Here is a 20,607-nt window from a genome sequence, read left to right on the forward strand (position 1 = left end):
GATTTTTCCAACCAGCTACAGGTTGAAAACAGTCATCTGATTGGTTGCCATAGGTAACTGGCCAGGTGCAAATTTGCCCAGTCTTTATAAATGATGCCCTCTTTCTTTGGGAGACTGATTCTGTAAATTTGGCTCTAATACTCCAATTTTTGTCTCAAGCAATTGCTAAAAAAAATTTCATCCAAGTTCTTAATCTACTACTAACCATTGCCTCAAACTCCCACCTAAGGGGCTCTGCTACCTTGAGGCAAGGCCTCAGTGCCCCTAATGTTACCAAGGATGGAAAAAAAGCCACTCCTGGTAACTTTAAGAGCCGAATTTCCATTTTTAAAACGGAAATTTGGCTCTGCTAGTGCAGAGAGCACAATTGCACTCTCTACACTAGCGATGGCCCCCCCGGCACTGTAAAGGTAAGCGCAGGGGGCCGGGGGCTGCATCGGAGGAGCCGCCTCGGGTTGTCCAGGGGCCAAAAACACCCCTGTCCCTCTCTCCCCTGAGATCAGTCTTAAAACCCACTGCCATCTCTCTCTTAAACCTTTCTTTTTTTATTACCTGTAAATCCATCCGTAAATTTCTCCTTAAAGGAGAAGAAAAGGCTAATAAAGAGTTAATCTCAAGCTGCAGGCATACCTTCAGTTCTCTCATAGTGCCTGTAAGTCTTCCCATATTTCTCCAGTTCAGATGATCAGAAGCCTCATAAGAAAAAAAAATACTGAGCTCTGTAAAGAAAGGTAATGCCTCGCTCCTGCGCCAAGACCGGTGTACATGCTCAGTTTGTAAGACTATGAGGAAGCTTCCTACTGATAGGCTCAGATCACAAATTCCTAAGGTGGGGGGGGGGTCCTTAGCATTCTTGAGGGGGGGGAGCAGGAGAGGGGAGAGAGGAGAGAGCTGCATGTCTCTGGCACAGGAAAACAAAGAAACAACAATCATGTTTCTTTTGACAGAGAAGTCAGTGCAGCGTTTCTGTGAGTGCTTATGGCTATATTTACATAGACCTTTCTGATAAAGCTTACTTAGTTTTTACCTTTCCTTCTCCTTCAAGGAACACTCTCTTAATCTCTGTAAAAGAAATGGAGACAGGTCACCTTTTGCAGCACAAGGACAATAGCTGGTACTCTATTGGATATTTAGTGGCTTTGCACATATTCTGTAAATGTCAGATTTTTGTCTACTGTGTGGCAAAAATTATCCTATGTGCAAACTTTTTAAAATCTATGTGGGCAGGATAGTGAATCGGAGTGAACCAGGAGTGTGCATACCAAATTTTGTGTTTCACTTGTATCATACATTGTTTGTGTGAGAAACAGTACATACAGTGGCTTGCAAAAGTATTCGGCCCCCTTGAACTTTTCCACATTTTGTCACATTACAGCCACAAACATGAATCAATTTTATTGGAATTCTACGTGAAAGACCAATACAAAGTGGTGTACACGTGAGAAGTGGAACGAAAATCGTACGTGTTCAGAGTGATGTGCAGTGTTAGTTTTCCGCCACACATAGCGTTTTGCATTTTGGCCAAAAAGTTCCATTTTGGTCTCATCTGACCAGAGCACCTTCTTCCACATGTTTGCTGTGTCCCCCACATGGCTTGTGGCAAACTGCAAACGGGACTTCTTATGGTTTTCTGTTAACAATGGCTTTCTTCTTGGCACTCTTCCATAAAGGCCAACTTTGTGCAGTGCACGACTAATAGTTGTCCTATGGACAGATTTCCCCACCTGTGCTGTAGATCTATGCAGCTCGTCCAGAGTCACCATGGGCCTCTTGGCTGCATTTCTGATCAGCGCTCTCCTTGTTCGGCCTGTGAGTTTAGGTGGACGGCCTTGTCTTGGTAGGTTTACAGTTGTGCCATACTCCTTCCATTTCTGAATGATCGCTTGAACAGTGCTCCGTGGGATGTTCAAGGCTTTGGAAATCTTTTTGTAGCCTAAGCCTGCTTTAAATTTCTCAATAACTTTATCCCTGACCTGTCTGGTGTGTTCTTTGGACTTCATGGTGTTGTTGCTCCCAATATTCTCTTAGACAACCTCTGAGGCCGTCACAGAGCAGCTGTATTTGTACTGACATTAGATTACACACAGGTGCACTCTATTTAGTCATTAGCACTCATCAGGCAATGTCTATGGGCAACTGACTGCACTCAGACCAAAGGGGGCTGAATAATTACGCACACCCCACTTTGCAGTTATTTATTTGTAAAAAATGTTTGGAATCATGTATGATTTTCGTTCCACTTCTCACGTGTACACCACTTTGTATTGGTCTTTCACGTGGAATTCCAATAAAATTGATTCATGTTTGTGGCTGTAATGTGACAAAATGTGGAAAAGTCCAAGGGGGCCGAATACTTTTGCAAGCCACTGTAGATTAGGGAAAACCTTGTTGTTTGGGTTCGGTATACAAACACTTGGGCAGAATGAAAAGCAAAGTTCCCGGTGATCATGGTGATGAAAATAATTCTGATCACTGATCATTCTAAAACACAAACTAGTGCAATAAGCTAATGCTATGCTTGCAAGCAATTTTAACAGGGCCCTCCCTCATTGTCCTGTTATTGTATATATTCACAACATAATACACAGTAAAACTCTATGGGCTAACTACTTACTACACATACCTTTAACACAACTCCCACAAGGAACACAAAACAACCCTTTATTCATAGACACCTATAAAGCATGGCATTCTGTGAGATGAAGACACAAAATATCACCCTTCACCTCCCCAAATAAATCATGGATAGGAAACAAAAACTACCCAAGAGGTCTTTATAACCAAACCTTAATTCAATGGAGTCAAGATGGACTCCACAATATTTACGACCTACTGGAGAAAAACTACACTATCATATCCCAAACCAACATGACTAAAAAATACCCCTTCACAACACAACATACATATTTACGTATACAAATAGTCCATTATGCAACCCAAACAGCAAAATTATTAACAGACAACGACAAAAATAGCCCAATCAACCAAATTTGGAAAGATAAAAACACAAAGCAAAACACAGCAAACATATACCAAACCATTAGAAATTTAATCAATACAGATAATGAAAACCAACCTGTTTTCAAATTGACAACAGATATCTCAAAAACAACAGATATTCTAAAACAACATATAAAAACAATGAAATTAATCCCAGTCAGTAAATACCAAGATATGACGATACAGATTTTACACAATTCCTACCTAACCCCAGAAAGGAGATACAAAATGGGCAATCTCCAATCAGACAAATGTCTGAGATGTCACTCTCCAAAAGCCAATCTAATACATAACCTATGGGAATGTCCCAAGATACAAGACTTCTGGAAGGAGGTAGCCACATATTGGACACAGATGACGGGAAAACCCTTCAAAATAGAACAAGAATGGGCATTGTTCAGTACAACTAAACTTTACACATCCCTAACTAAACCTGAAAAATTATTGGTGGGGAGGCTGTCTGCGGCAGCCCGGAAGACAATACTACACCAATGGTTAAATTCAGACATCCCATCCATAACATTAGTAAAACAAAAACTACATCACATTTTTTACATGGACTGGCTAGAGGCAACAGCTGAAAGAACAAATTACAGAAAAAAATTTCAATATATGGCTCATATACATAATGTCTCTACCTCAGACAATCAGAAATCTCACGGTTTACCCATTTAGACAAACCACATGGTACGACATAGAAACACTTAAGGAACATCCACTCCTGATTGAAACATCCCAGTACCTTCAAAACCTGCAAAATCAAGAAGCGAACCAACAAAGCAAAGAACCCCCCAGGAGTCAACAAATAAATAAAATGTTGGCAACGTATCAGCAGCAAGAATCAGTCCAACAAAGCCCAGGATGAATAGGTATGAGCAAAAAGTTAAAATTTTTAGTTAAACATGTTAAATCCAAAAGTTTCTGAACAGTGACAGATGACTCCAGGATAAGCCAGAGTCATGCTCAATACTAGGTAGGCAAAGGAAATCAAACAGAAAAAGTAAAAACATCTATATGTGCTTGTGCAACAGTAATGAATGTAAACCAGCATTAAAAAGTCACATTAGTGTGTCCATATCCACAACTGTGGTCACCATAATTACTTTCAAATTAAATTGTAAGAACTGCATATATTTGTGAGAAGTACATATACAACTCATGAAAGGAAAAAAGGCAATAGTGTAGCTTAACTAATCCATTTAGTTAATATATAGCAATGCATATCAGAAATAGGGGTTAAAGCAGATGATTCCTCCTTGTACTGGAAAAAGCCCTTTTTATATGGTGAATATATTGTTTTTATTGTTAGCCTGACTATAGTAAGAGGAACTGCTATTATCCTTTCTTAAGGCTGATTATTATTGTTTTCCAGAGCCAGCTTACAGAGGTATGAGGGGGATTATGGAAGTGGCTGTGAAATTTCAATGGTCCTGATATATCGCTATTAGAACACTATGGCTAGACAGCATACTATGACTGTTCTTAGTAACCCCAAGAGCCAGCAAGTTTTAGACCTTTTCCGTGATCACTTGGGCCTTTGTGTTCTACATGGTTTTATTTCAATTTTTAACAGGCCCTGTTCCTCCTACAACAAGGTTTCTGCTCCGTGCTCCAGAAAAAGTGAAGACTTCTGTCACACACTATTATTGCCTTCATTTTTAACCTCCCATTTAGAACAATAACTGCTCTGAAAAATATCTGACAAATGTATACCATATAAATATTTATTAAATGTAGTTTTAGATAGATGCCACCATGTAAAAGTAGACTTCTTTTGATTTCCTTCATACATTTGTATACTTTTTTGACCAGTGTTCTATTTATGTTTAAATCACCATTTCATATGCCCACAAGAGGGAGCATTCCTCCAAATCTCGGCTGAGTGTGGTATTTTGAGCCGCTGTAGAAACAAGCACATTTAGGGATAGATTTATCAAAATGTGAGACTAGAGCTCATCAAAGAATACACACCCATTTTCTATTCTTTCCTGTGGAGTTTTTAGAAGCATATTAATCAAATGGTAAACTAACTTTCCGCATTGATAAATACACTTCTAAAAATCCTATAAGAAATAACAGAAAGTCCCCCTAAAAGTTAACTTATTGATTTTTTAGTTTCATAACGTATTTGCTATTAGATATCTATTCAACTCTGTGGAAAATAGAGATATGCTTTATATATAGTCATTATAACACATAGTTTTACTAGCAATCATATTCCTTTCATAATCCTTATGTGGGTATTAATTAATAAATAATCTCTAAACCACCCAATGGTGGAATATCTGCCTACCTACCCATATCAAGGATATATCATTCAGAAGGGGTGTATACATCTAGCTGGCTCATGGAGTCTCTTTATGAGTTATGGCAGCAGGTGGTGAGAGGGAAGGGGGTGTCAGAGACACACAGACTGAGGAGGGGGAATACATTTGGGAACTTAGAGAGTGACATAAGGGTTAGCTTTAGGGGGTGGGTGGGAGAGAGGAGAGGCTGGGACAGCAAGGATCAGCAAGGGATTTGAGAGAAAGACACACTGAAGAAAAAATGGAGACTTTTGTTTTGTGAAAAGTGGTGGAAAGCGGAAGAGATAGGGACAGAGACAGGAATAAGACCAATGTTTTAGGAAGTTATATGGAGAAAATAATGTATATCTATATAAAATTACAGTGTGAGTAGAGATAATTAAAAAAGAGTAAGGCAGCCATGAGCAGATTGTTAGTGAAATTAACAAACAACAGGGAACCTTTATAAGATAGAATATCAGCTGAGCTCACTCTAGAATCATAAAATCATCGACTTGGGATCACTTTGCTTAGGGATACTATTGAAATGCGCCAGTTTTTTGTTCCACTCCCTGTCACATCTGCAATATAAAATATGGAGTAGGACAACGTTGTGTGCACTCATAACAGGCTTTCACAATACAAGCACGAGGACTTCCTGCCTGTAATGCATCCTGGACCTTCTTATACCATTGATGTGAGTAAACCTTTCTTATTTCCTGTTGTTTATGGACACAAGTAGCAGAAGGCAATCTGTTTATTCTCTGTATTGCACAGGACTTTGCTATTCATACAGGTCACGACATTGTTTACTATAGACGTGTATTTTTCATTTTCTGTTTACAGTAGTGTTATAGTCTTGATCTACATTATTCAGACTCAAATATGGTTTCAAATCTTGTCAGCTCTAAGATAAGCAACTTAGAACAAGTTATTGACATTTTATTGTAATTATTATTTTAGAATTTATTGGCAAATAATTGCTGAAATTGGCAAAAAAATGACAGCCTATACATTTCCATTTATACAGAAGGTTGCAGTCACACACAGATTGTTAGGGTTTGCGCATATTCATTTGATATGGTCTGTTGCATATGGGAGGGGACTGTATACAGTAGAACCCCCATTTTAAGTTTTTCAAGGGACCAGAAAGAAATGGTGCAAAATCTGGGAAAATGTAAAATCAGGGAAGTTTATTATGTGTTATTTATTAGTGGGACCACAAAATTATGGTGTAAAATGCAGGAAAACTTACAATCAGGGGATGTAAAATTGAGGTTTCACTGTATTGCACAAGTTACTTATAAAGAACAGATTTTCTGGGGTATGTGGCAGATTTTAAAATTTAGGTGTTCATGAAATTAAAAATGCGTTTGTTGTTTTATGTCTCTGTGCTCGTAACATATTTAACTTTTAGTTAAAATGTGTTTTTGTGTTGGGCAGTACCATTGCAAGTGTAACCCACAAGCAGTTTCCTTGTCTCCTGAACAGATTTCCTTTATAGTAATATTAATTCTAGGAATTATAATGTGGACAATAACATTTTATTTCCATTTGAACTGGTCATTTATTGTATTTTTAAAGTTTTAGAATGATTTAAATTTTTTGTTCTGCTTTTTCCCTTAAACTATTATGTGGTCTCGATGCCCAGTAACCCAGACAATAACATGCTTAGAATGTAAGATACCCAGGAGGGCTCCTTAATACAAAGCTAACCACAATAGCTAAGGTTAATGTCCTATGGAGAGATTAATCGCTGCAATTTTTAAAAAGCGATTTCTAGTGACAAGTCACTCGTTTTGTCTAAAGCTGGCCATAAGTGCACCGATAATATCGTATCGTTCGGTGCATGTATGGCAACTCGGCGAGGCGACCAATATCGCAGGAGGCTGAGGATATCGGTTGACTCACCAACTGGGCGGGTTAAAAGATTTTGATCGGACAGCACTGAAGGCGCCCAAGCAAAATCTATGTTCAGGGCTGAATCAGCAGAAGGAGGTAGATATCCTAGTGTTTCTACCTCCATATCTGACGATTCAGCCCTAAACATCAGTGGAGGGTTGGAAGATCGAAAATCGCCATGTGTGGGGCCAGCTTAAACATGTAGAGTCAGGAACCATTACAGTGTATCAGCTTTTTCCTTTTTAAAGATCATTCCTCTGATAAAATATTTGATGTACTTGTTACCTATTGGCATATTCTGCATTTAGTAGAACAAAAAGTTCACCATGAATGCAAAATGCAGTGGTAAAATAATGCTGCATATATTTTTAGATTTCCAAGTGTAGGGTCTGAGCAACGTTCAGTTTCTTTTATGCATTATGTGTGGTTTACTGCCACAAACTGGCACCTTATATGCCTATGTATGGACCCTCCCAGGCAGGTTTAATAAACCTGTTGGTTAGAGTATAGAATAGATACATTGACCAAGAGGTGAATATATATATATAAATGTATGGCTAGCTTAAGAAAGAATAATTACATAGAATTAGTATAAAAGGAACATTATATTTATAAATACCTCACTTGATGATACACAACTTTTATGACTCTGCAGAAATCACACAAATTTGCAATAACTGCTAATTCCAATTTGAAGTTCAGTCAGTTTATTTGTATTATCATTTTCTATTAATGGTGTAAATAAAGTAAAATTCTTAAAGATGTCGTTACATTGGCAGAAACACTGTTACTCCAACATAAAAAAACATTTTGGAATAGGATGTGTAAAAAAAAAAACACAAAAAGTGGAACTTGTACAGATGTTTTACATTTACCACTTGCTGTGGCCACCCATGGGATTTATTATATGGGGCTGTTGTCAATAGAGCCAGGGCAGATGATATCTGTTCAAGCTGGGCAGAACTTTTATCTGATGATGTTGTGTAGTGATCCTTACTTACAGACACAAACATGCACAAGGGAATAGTAAGACAAGGGGACAAAGTAAGATGGAGCAAGGCCTACAAGACACAAGGGGGCTATTAAGCTGCATTTTCAATCAGTCAAAGAAAATCGGTGTCTTTTAGAAGTTTCTTTCATCAACTGCTTGCATAGATCCATCTGTCAGGAGAATGGGTGTACACGTAGTCAGCTGTGCTTCTTTCCTCCCAGTAACAGAATTCAGTAAAAAGTAATGAGTGGCAGGAATGAAGAGAAAGCTAGCAGTGCTATGTAAGGGCTAGCAGAAGCGCAGGTCTGGACTAGTTTTTGCTATATAAATGAAACATACATGCACTCTAAGGGTGAAGACACACAGAGCTAATAGTAGCAGCTACTTACCACAGCTACAATGTTGACTATTTACTCATAATTATCTCTATGTGTGCTTTAGCAGAGGCAATTCTTAGTATTGTCTATGGCAGGATATTTTCTGGCTTTTTGTAGCCGTGACAAGTAGCTGCTACTAAGTAGCTCCATGTGTCTTCACCCTAAGAGGCCTATTTACTAACATTCAGATTTTAGCAGTTTTATAGTTTTTGAAGGTAGGCTGTAAATGCCTGTCTCTGCTTCTGAGTTTGTTAGTGATGAGCGAATCTGTCCTGTTTTGCTTTGCCAAAAATCTTTCAAAAGTTTTGCAAAACGGCAAAAAACGGAAAATGTTGCGCGTCAAAAAAAATTGGGGGCGACAATTTTTGGATGCATGGCGAACTTTTTTAACCATTTCGCAAAAAAAAAACCCGCCAATGGCAAGACGCGGAAATTAGCCGCAAATCCATGCCTGCCAAAACTTTTCACCCATCATTATTGTTTGGTTAGGGAGGGGGGAGAAGCCTATTCCCTTGCTGACAGGAAAAAAGGCCTGCAGAGGAAGTGCTGGGAGAGGAGAAGTGCTGTGAGAGAAGGTGCTGTGAGATCCCAGAGATTACTGTGTATGTAAAGCTAGTGGGAAACCCCAGTGGCAGAAAAATGTGCTCTGTTTAGAGTGCTGCAAATACTCTGTGTCATACACAGTGTCTCTGTTTGTGATTGTGAACCAAAGAAGTTCCCAGGGAGGGGTATTACAACCCATTCTATCCTGACCCTGGTTGGAGGCATGCCATTTTCCAATGAGCTCTCCCATATAGCAGAGGCACAGGACTCCTGTAGAGCCAAAAAAAAAAAAAAAAAATCAGCGCAGGACTTCATTTTAGTAGCAGAATAGGGCTACACACAAATGTCTAGTTATGTATTAAAAGATCGAATTGAAAAAGCACAAATGAATTAAAATGCGGAATGAAAATAAAAAGAACACTGAAGACCTCAGATTTTCCATTTTCTAAGAATTTTAGTGTGCTTACAAATGAAAAAAAAACCCAAGAACCTCTAAAACACACAAATAAAATAAATATTGTTAAACTTTGCCTAGGACAGCTCCCATTGACTCCTACATGACCTTGACAGCTTTTAGAAGGAAACCCCCAAATTAGCCTGGTATCGCCCACCCATAGGTGGGGATACCTAGAGAAGAGCCAAGTAAGCGGATATAACCGTCTTTCTCAGCAGAACTACCGTGGTTGCAGTGAATGACTTGAATGGCATCAGCATATCACTTCTCACACAGAATGAAACATACATACTCAAATGTCTATATTCTGACCAAAATTCATCCTATGTGTGCAGTAACAGATTTATTCCTTTCAGGTCAGTTTCTATACACACATGAATGCATTAGGCACTTTTTCTTCACCAATGTTCTTCTGCTAATGGACAAAACTGTGGCAGGGGTGTACACATGAATTCAGGCTTTTGTACCATGTTTGCTATACTGTGTAGCTTTATGTGTTTCACTGCATAGCAACACAAGTGTCAATAGATCTCATTCTGCCCTGTGGGTCTGTGCTACAAGAGCATACATGAATGCTGAATGCAGAAATATATATGATCCATTTCTACTGTCTATAGCATTTGTCTCTGATCCTGTGGGAACAGACCCACAGGGCAGAAGGAAATCAACTCACACTAGTATTGTTGTGAATTTGAAGCAATAAAACTGCTTTGCACAGCAAATACATGTTCAGACACCTGCTACTATTGCCTAAGTTTAGGGATCGATTCACAGTATACAGTATATATATAATTGACTAGCTAATTAATACATTGCAGCATAGAAACAAGTGCATTCTTTCAGCTAATATTTTCATGATTTTCAACAGAACCTAATCTTAGATTCTCAACAGCAGCTCAGGCTGCACTGAGAATGTGCAGTGCTGCTAGCTCTCAAAAGATTGTCTAATAAGATGTTTAGGGCACCCGGAAGCCGCCCCATTCTCTGCCCCTCCCCCTCGGGATTGTGCACATGCGCATCCTTTTAGCTCACATACGGAGCACTGGGACAGGACAGAAGTTTCTGGGTGCCCTGTCCCCTTTGCCAGTGTTGGACTGGCCCACCATGATACCAGGAAAACTCCCAGTGGGCCCAGGTGTCGGTGGTCATTCCTAATTTCTATATGAGATAATAATAATAATATGTATGGGGAAATGATTAAGAGAATACATAATCGAGTGAAGAGAGACAGAAAAATTGTTTGGCGACTGCTGCTGGCAGCATGCGCACCTAAATTTATGCCGCCCTAGGCCTGGGCCTATAAGATTTAAGATGGGAGTCTGTTGTGGACACTTTATAGACATGGATCATTACTTTTTATAAAACTGCTGAATAACTGGGATGGTACAATCATTTCAGTATATAAAATACTATTTTTTTATTTTATCCATCTTTTCTGGATTTTTGTTCTGTAGTTCATCAAGTTGATGAGAGTGCAACTCCACAAAAAATTTGCAGCAGTTGATACAAATATAGTAATTTATTTGATTAAACTGGCTCTGTTGCAGATTTTTTTTTTTTTTTTTGGATTACTGACATATCTAGAAGTCAGTTTGTCCAAGAATATATCTTGGGGTACAAATACATTTTAATTTCCCATAAGTCAGGGCCCTCTACAGTAGTTTTACAAAAGTTTTAACATGGATTGGTATCATGCACACTGGCTCCCAGTGAAAATTCTGTTATACTTTATTCCCCAGTTACTTCCACTCTTTTAATTGCATTCTGGTTTCTCTCCCTTGTGCTCACAATCATTCCATTGTATTCTCTCTTTTCTTTATTCCTGGCAGCTGTCTGATCCCACCCCCTGTCTCTCCTCATAGCAGCTGAGACAACCCCTCCCTCATCTACCACTTATCTACCCCAATCTGGTGGCCTGGGGTGTGCCCCACTTGAAATATCTCATATTTGTTTAGCCCAAGATATAGATATATATTGGTATCAAAAGAAAGGTGTGTTACTGTGTTTAGATATTGGTACCTCTGTATAAGCTGCAGTGTGTTTGACAATATGGCATTAACAGCATCTATATATAATACGTGAGTCGATTGTGGCATCCATGCCTTACAAATATATTTGATGAATGTGTTTGAAATTCAAAAAAACACATGTAATGATAAATATGTATGATTTTAGTATTAGTATGCATTTGTTTTGTAAATGCACATTGCCCTATACCTTTCCCTTACATCTGACTGTGTATATGAATGTGCATTTTCATGTTGCACAGCTCAAGACTTAAGGGTGTATTTTAACTAGCCCAGTAGTATGCAAAGGCTAAAAAGACTTAGGTTTGTAGCTAATACAGAGCATGGTAAACTGGGAAATTCATTCCTGTTACAAGTGTAAGGAAAATGCAGAACATGTAATGGCTACAGGAGAAAATGAAACTGGGCATATTCGATATACAGCTCAAAAAACAGTTCAGAATATTGAACAAGTGGGGTTTTGTTATGTTCTCTTACTGGTGTTAATTACACATCTACAATGATAGAAATGCTTTAATGATGTGAACAATGAGTTGGTTGGGTGTTGGTGCTTTGTGGTCAATGGGGGAGGGAATGCATCAGCTGCTCTTTATGTGGAGAGCAATCTAAATCATAGTTCTCCAGCTGTTGCTAAAATTCAACTCCCTACATCACACAGCACCCTCTGGCTGTCTCGGGTTTCTGGGAATTGTAGTACAACAACATATACACTGTTATATGTTGTATATATATATTAGGCCTACAGCAGTTCTCAAGAGTTATGGCTGCCTGAAATATCAAATATCAAAATTTCCAAAATAACTTCTTGCCACCTCTATTGTCTTAGAAAATTTGTTCCTAATAGTGCCAGCACTGTTGCTTGTCAGTCAATTGTCACCGTTATATTTTTATGGTTAATTTAAATCTTCTAGATTCAGTGAGTGGTAGAATTTAGAAATGTTTTCTTAATTTTCTTACCAAAGAGTGAAACTAGAGCTCCTCACAGTCCATAAGAGTGAAATTTTGCTACACTCTGTTAAATTCTATAGGTTTTTTTAAAGGTAAAGTCAGTGGTGTAACTAGGCCCACCCCCCTAGTAGGGCTGCCATAGTCACTGAACACACTGCAGGAAGGCCTGAAGGTAAGAGTAAGTGCATGGCACATCTTTAGGGGGGGCAGGTTCAGTTTTTGTACCAGGGCTTGTGGCCCCCTAGTTACACAACTGACCATGTTCATGAAAGGGTGGGATTCACTTTTACCCAATAAATATGCTACCAAAATATCCTGTAGAAATGAAGAGAAAATGGCTGGTATAAACTCACTCTCTCAGATTAAGGCAAGCTCTAATTTCAATCTTAAATATGAAAAATATGTCCTAATTTCTCTTATCTTAGAAACGAGAGTTAATTAGCAGAGCAGATATAATTTACCTTGCAGCAATACCTCCAAAACATACTGAACAGTGTCCTGAGAATATTTGTGACTGTGATATATAAAAGGTAAGAGCAGGGCTCTATTCATTGCTTCATAATTTGCTGTTTTTATATTAGCAAATTATAAAGATTACCAGTTATTAGGGCCACAAGCAGATTACCATAATCATGAGATTGCTTGAGAGAACAAGCAGTATAGAAATCTTTGTAGGGCAAAGAAGATGCAGGAACTATAGTTTTGTCTTCCTACCTGCAGCTGATTGACAGTAGCGAGCATGACCAGGCCCTCCTTGAGACCCAAAACCCACCAGGCCAGGATACTTGTCTGCCCCGATGGCAGCCCTGTATAGGCATGACTTACTTTATGGTCAAACTGGCTGTTTCTTGGCCTGCTGATAAACGCATCCAGACTGCTCACTTTTGCTCCATAATGTTTCGATACCTGCAGGCCTGCAGGTAGTGAAATCTTCTTTGTATTTGTCCACCCAGGCCAATGCTGTGCCTGCAGTTACAGAAACATCATAGAGTGGAGGTGAACTGTCAAATTGTTTTTGCCCTGTATTTATACACAGGCTAAGAAATAGTCACATCTGGCTTTAGCCTTAGTGTCTGCATTACATAAATGACACACATATTGTAACACAAATTTTGACACCAGGGATGGCATCAGCTTCATTTACTGATACACAGCATTTTACATTAATTTATAAAAAACAGGGATTTTTCAATAATTTAACAAGCAAGGGTTACAGAATGAAATAGGATCGAAGGGCCCACCATTAGCTCTGAATTCTCTGGGTGCAAGTTAGTTGTGTCCATGGGCACAGCTCACTAGGAGAAAGACTGCCAGTTCCAGGCTGGTGGTCATTCCAAGGTTCCAATATTTATATTCTTGCAGTTCACCATACCACGTTGAACAAGTGCATTGTTGCTTAGAGGTTGCTAGGAGCATGCATGGACACAAATACCTGTGAATAATGTCAATGCACACTCAAATTTGTTCACTTCTAGTGTTTTTTGTATTTGTGGTTGTATTTGAAAAAGATGTCCTATAATCTTGAATACAAGGTGCTAATGAAATATGCCTGCTATGGGGTTGTAGTGAATCCTATGTAGCCATGCCCAGTATGTTTTGCATTCAAAGGAGGGTCTAGACACAGACTTGGAACAGTGTCTGAATCCTCAAAATATCTGACATGATAGACATAAAGAACCTTGTATCCTACTATACCCATAAGGATTAGCACAGAGAGTCTGGCACCAAACAGGCTAGCAGGCACATCATTAGCAATCCTGATACTGAGCTGGAGGATATACATAGCCTGACACCTTTTATAAAGAGGGCTAGGGATATATTTAACTGGGCACCCTAATGGCTGGTGAAAGGAAAGAAACAGAAATGTATTTTAAGTGTTATTCACAACTAGGCACATTTCTCTGTGGCTTAAGATATAAGAAGCCTTGCACCTGAAAGGGATAGTATTTTCAAGTGAGAAAGTGCATAGCAAATACAGATATGGGTAGAAATGTTTAGTGCTTGAAATCCAAGGTGATAACTGCCAGTGAAAAACAATTTGCCAAACTGCACTTATTTCTTGCTACTGTCTACTGTGAAGGGCAAACTGCAAAAGAAAAGCCCTTTTATCCAGGTGCTGAAAACCAGTTTGCACATAGCTCCAGGGCGTGGCAACACCTACATTACTACCCTCAAGCATGCTGGGAATGGCAGATTGAACTGCAACAGCTGTAAATACTAAAGCTTATCATATATGGCATCATGTTGGTGTTCATCTTGCTGCACATACCATGCTATGCCATGTGTACTACATACCTGCAGCTTACATGCAGCTGTGGTCAAATAGTCAGCAGCTGCATTACAATGAACATGGGCAGAACAGGAAAACAGCTCTTTATGTAATTTTTCTGAATACACCAATGCTTTGTGAGCACATAACCATCATGAGCAATGATCCTTGATCCCCTTTTTAAAGCAGCTGCCATGCATTTGACATCAGGCTAATGAACCACAAGATGCCTCTGTTACAAGGTGTGGCTTCCATGTTACATATTAACATATTTCTTTTACTTCAGCAGAGAAGTAAAAGATTTCAACATTTGGGGGAGGCTAAAATGATTTTTAATTTTTCACTGCTCATTTAGCCATATGACAAATAGTAGGACAAAAGCTGAGAGCAGAAAAAAGCCAAGTACTATTTGTACTATTTGTTGCTGTCCCCAGAGATGTATTGTAGAGGGGACCCAGCACATGATTACAACAAATATACTGTGGTGTTGAATGCCCCCTACATAGATATTTAAAACTGTAAAAGGAGCATCCTAAGTGACCTTTGTTTATAGCAAAGGTAGGTGCACGTCTCCCACCAATAATTTGTACTGCATATATACCCTTCACCTCACCAGCATCATCACATTTATCAAATACAAATAGCAGCTTTCAGCTGGTGGTCATTTTGCCTCTGATACTCTATCAGAGATAGAGAAGAGTTTCTATGGAAATCAGCAATGCCATCTTTTAATTGGTGGCTAGACTGGAGAGGATGTGTTTAGTAATCTGAGAAGATTCACTGTATGCCCAGTAGCCAAAATACAAATTATCTATGGAGGGGGCCAAGTAGAAGAAGGAATCCATAGTAATTAAAATGCAGCTATTACCTTCATATTGTTCCCCCCACCAGAGGTGCAGGCTAATAGAGCCCTCACTCCGAGTGAGGGAAACAGTAGTTTTTCTTGAAAAACATAGCCCCTGCCAGCCCCAGGCTACCCGCACTGGGAGGGAGCTCCTGGTGTGGCGCCATGTGCATGCGCCTGACATAGATGCAATATCCAAACTCTTGGAAGTGATTTGCAAAAGATACTCTTAATTCATGTGAAGCCTTTCAGCCAGGATTCTGACAGGAGATGTGCAGTGTTCCTGAGCAGCCAAACAAATGACAACCTTACACAGCTTGATAATTATCACAACTTGTGTTGATTCAGTAAAAATTCCTTTTTTTGAAAGATGTGATAAAAAATGGAATGGATTCCTGGGAATCATTCTAGATTCCCCAGTTTGTTCCTTGAATAGATCTTCACTCTTCAACCTTGTCTTCCCACAATTACCACCACTTTACCAGCTGACTACATATTGCATGGTACTGTCTATACACAAGTCAAATGTACCAGGGACAACTGCAAGTAACTGCACTGAAGGAAAATACCCTTATTACAGTCTGATGCATTGGTATAATGTTTACGTGTTATGTTATTTACTTCTCTTAAAGGTGTTGTTCACCTTTACCATAACTTTTTATATAATATAGAAAATGCTATTCTGAGACAATTTGCAATTGGTCTTTATTTTGTGTTATTTGCGTTTTTTTAATTATTTAGCTTTTTGCTCAGCAGCTCTCCAGTTTGAAATTTCAGCAGCTATCTGGTTGTTAGGGTCCAATTTAACCTAGCAACCAGGCAGTGATTTGAAAGAAAGACAGGAATACAAATAGAGGAGGGCCTGAATACAAAGATAAATAATAAAAAGTAACAATAACACTGTAGCCTCACAGAGCAATGGGTTTTTTTGGCTTCTGGGGACAAAGCTGGAAAATGTCAGAAGAAGAAGAAGGCAAATAATTAAAAAACTATACAAAATGAAGACCAATTGAAAAGCTACTAAGAATAGGCCATTCTAAAACATACACTGAACATTTCTGAAGAATGCATAGGGTGGGAATGTCCGGATTTGTGGTGAGGCCACAAAGGCCTGGGGCTAGGTTGGCATAAATTTAGGGGCGGCATGCCACCCAGCCACACATAAAATTTGCTCACATATCGAGCACTGGGATGGGACACACAGAAAACTTCAGCATGTCCTGTCCCCAGTGCTTTTTATGTAAGCTACAAGGATGCCCGTGATTCTGAGGGGGGTAGAGAATGGGGGCGGCCTCTGGGCGCCCTAAACAGAAATCTGGCGTTGTTAATGTGCCATAAAAATTAGAGTATAAGAAAGCTCTTAACATTTTCCTTTACGCCCAACTTATTATTATGAGCTTTTAGAGTATTTTCAGAGCTTTTTCTAAAGAATTATTTATAGTCCAATATTAAACATTTAAAAAGACCTTGTTCATCTATATTCAATGTTGGTCACTTTACCCACAGGGAAGAATAAAATGATTAAACATTAGTGTGGCTTTGTATGTGATGGCATAAAACTCCACCACACAGAAAACACATTTGGACATTCTCTTGGATACGTGCCTTAATAGCTGTTGCAAATAAAAGCCAAGAGTTTCTTTACATCTTGATATATATTTGAGACGTGCTGAAATCACTGGCACAAACAATCTCCACCAATATTTTATGCATTTACTTTGTGCATACGTGTATAGGTCTGTGGGCCAGGCCACATGGATAAGAGAATGACTGACGGATTCACTCCCATTGCATATGTATTTGGAGAGCTGGGAAGTGCAATAGGAGGGTTTTATGTTTTTTTTCTCATTTAACAGGACTTGTGTATGAGTTCATGTTCATTTGTGATTTTGTAGCTGCAATTTTGTCATTTACTAGGAGCCAGATTACATGTCATTTAAACAGTTGTGGGCACTAACAGCTGTCAAGATGTTTTCTCTAAAATCACACCTTCTCCACTTGCACAATTAAACTTTTAACTCTGAACATGCAAAATAATGTAGCTAGTTCCAGATTTTTGTTGCTGTGATTTTATTCAGAATGTCCTGTCAAATTCTTGAGTTTCTCCCAACAAACTGGGTATACAGTCATTGCCACAAAATTTTTTTTAGTTCTGGGCTCTAAGCATCAGAGAGGCCAGTTGGTACAAAAAACATGTACAATATTGTGTAACAATGTTTAGACATTTTCAGTACATATTTTAGTAATCAGGAGTACATACATCAAGAATCAATATGTCCCTCTTGCAGCCCTCCATCTGTTGTCAAACTGCAACTGCCACCACCAAGCTTTAACAGTGGATGTTGTGTGATATAGTTCAGGTTCACCATATATATTTATTTTCCCTCTCAGATAGGGATCTGGAAAGTAGAAAAACCTATGTAAATATGCATTCAGTGGGTTTCATCAGAATTAGTTTCACTGTATACTTTTTTTGTAGCATATGAGTTAATGTTACAGATATAATATATTATAATATAATAATATTAAAGGAGAAGGAAAGTTACAAAGGCACCCCCCAGTGATTGTAATTGCAAAACTGCACCAGCCCAGGATAAATGTAGGCAAGCTATTCTCTTCCTATCTTCTCCTTTAGCAGTGATCCAGGGCCCGCACATGTGCAGTTGAGCAAAAAACTTTTTGTTAAAGTTCAACTTTTCAGTCATTCACATACACCCTGGTCAGTGCAGTTTTCTCCTAACAGGAGCACTGACCAGGGGTTTCATGTAAGCGATTACAATCACTTGGGGGGTGCCTAACATCTTCTCCTTTAACTACAATAACTTAATTACTGACCCTTGGAGACAACATTGCAAGTGGAATATTTTGTCACATTATCTATGCCTAACTTACAATCAAAAATATCTAAATTTTTAAACAGGCATCCTAGTACATAACAGATAGGTATATAATATGAGTATTATAGATACACACCCACGCACATGCATTCACCCCCACCTCCTGTTACAAATCTTCCAAACAGCTGGGAGCTACAGATCTTATTTCATTTATCCCAAGAGTGATTACACCAGCCTGGAATTTCTGTCACATGCGTGAGACATACCCAATGCATTTGTAATTCGTTGCCTATGTATGTTATGTAATGTGTGTTGTTTATGTGTGTGATCCTGCAGGAAGGAATTATTTCCCAGTAAGTAAAGGGTTAACAAGAGAATGCAATAGCGCATATAGGCATTTTGCCCAACATGATTTCTCCTCACCTAATACAGTGCATCAACATTCCAGAAATCACTCTTCACTGCCCTCTATGGCAGTAATTTATAAGCACCAGTATGCATTTTCTGGGGAAAAACACCTGACAATCTTCTACTGAATATTTCAAGCTAATATCTAAGAGGCAGAAGATAGTGATTTGGGGCTCGTTGATGCAATAGCCCCATGTGCCATTGCCTTCAGGGTGTATTCCTGAGTCCATCATCCAGAACAAGGTCAATTAACAGGAAACACAAAAATGAAGCCCATACAGTCCAACAATTGACTGACCAAATTTTATTTTTAAAATCAGCATTGCCAATTTAGGTTTGTATAGGGTTGCCACTACCTTTTTAATACTGGCCACTTTAAATCCACATTGCATGCTGCATGGTTGCACAAAAATCAATGCAGTCTGCAGCATCATCTTAAAGGAGAAGCAAAGGTATAATGACTGGAGGTGCCAAAATGTTAGGCACTCCCCAGTGATTGTAATGAATTAACTGAAACCCAGGCTGGTGCTTCTGTTAGCAGAAAACTGCACTGGCTTGGGGTACCTGTGTGTGAGCGATCCTCTTCCTCCAGCTCTTCTTTTTTTGTTAAAGTTCAGCTTTGCACTCGACTGCGCATGTGCAAATGGCGCAAAGACAGAAGAAGGAAGAGGATCACTTACTTGCAGGTACCCCAGGCCAGTGCTGGTTTCTGCTAACAAGGAGCTCCAAAGTTATAAGTTCAATGCAGGATGCTGCCACTTTGCAGAGCGATTTGACAAAATTGTAAAACTGGGCAGCAAAATGGAAAATGAGCTTCAATGTGGACAAGTGCAAGAAATAATATAAACACGAGTTATCTACTAAATGGTAGTGTGTTGGTGGGTATCCTTAATTGAGAAGGATCTGGGGACTTTTGTAGATAACACAAGTTGTCTAATTCCAGGCAGTGTCATTCAGTAGCTACTAAAGCAAATAAAGTGCTGTATTGTATAAAAAAGGGCATTGACTCAAGGGATGAGAACATCATTTTGCCTCTTTATAGGTCCCTGGTAAGGCCTCACCTTGACTATGCAGTGCAGTTTTGGGCTCCAGTCCTTAAGAAGGATATTAATGAGCTGGAGAGAGTGCAGAGACGTGCAACTAAACTGGTAAAGGGGATGGAAGACTTTGATGTTAAACTGTCGATGTTGGGGTTATTTTCTCTGGAAAAAAGGTGCTTGCGAGGGGACATGATTACTCTGTACAAGTACATTACAGGGGATTATAGGCAGATAGGGGGTGTTCTTTTTTCCCATAAAAACAATTATTGCACCAGAGGCCACACCTTCAGAGGAGCCTTCATTTGAAGCAGTGTAAGTGGTTTTTCACAGTGAGGGAAGTGAGGTTGTGGAATACCCTTCCTAGTGATGTTGTGATGGCAGATCCTGTTAATGCCTTTAAGAGGGGCCTGGATGAGTTCTTAAAAAAGCATAGCATACAAGGCTATTGTGATACTAAAATCTACAGTTATTATTGATGTTGTTATATATGGTTTATGTATGTGAGTGTAGAGATAGGTCAGGTTTGTGTGTGCTGGGTTTACTTGGATGGGTTGAACTTAATGAACTCTGGTCTTTTTTCAACCCTATGTAACTATCTCAAGCTTCTGTGTTAATCGAGATCTATTTTTTCCAAGTTCAAAAGTGGCTGCAGTATAACTTTTTATAAGCAGATCACATGACC

At 39.0% G+C, this 20,607-nt stretch overlaps 1 protein-coding gene across 1 annotated transcript in view; it reads left to right on the forward strand.

Annotated features, from left to right (window-relative positions):
- The first annotated feature begins 5,504 nt into the window (after window positions 1-5,504).
- Window positions 5,505-20,607, forward strand: part of ddr1 (discoidin domain receptor tyrosine kinase 1) — a 49,006-nt gene continuing 33,903 nt past the window's right edge. Inside the window, exon 1 of the mRNA XM_002939459.5 lies at window positions 5,505-5,982. The gene's annotated coding sequence lies outside the window, so the exon portion shown is untranslated. The remainder of the gene's footprint in view (window positions 5,983-20,607) is intronic.

This window comes from Xenopus tropicalis, chromosome 8 (assembly GCF_000004195.4).
Source record: "Xenopus tropicalis strain Nigerian chromosome 8, UCB_Xtro_10.0, whole genome shotgun sequence".
In the NCBI taxonomy this organism is placed as follows: domain Eukaryota; kingdom Metazoa; phylum Chordata; class Amphibia; order Anura; family Pipidae; genus Xenopus; species Xenopus tropicalis.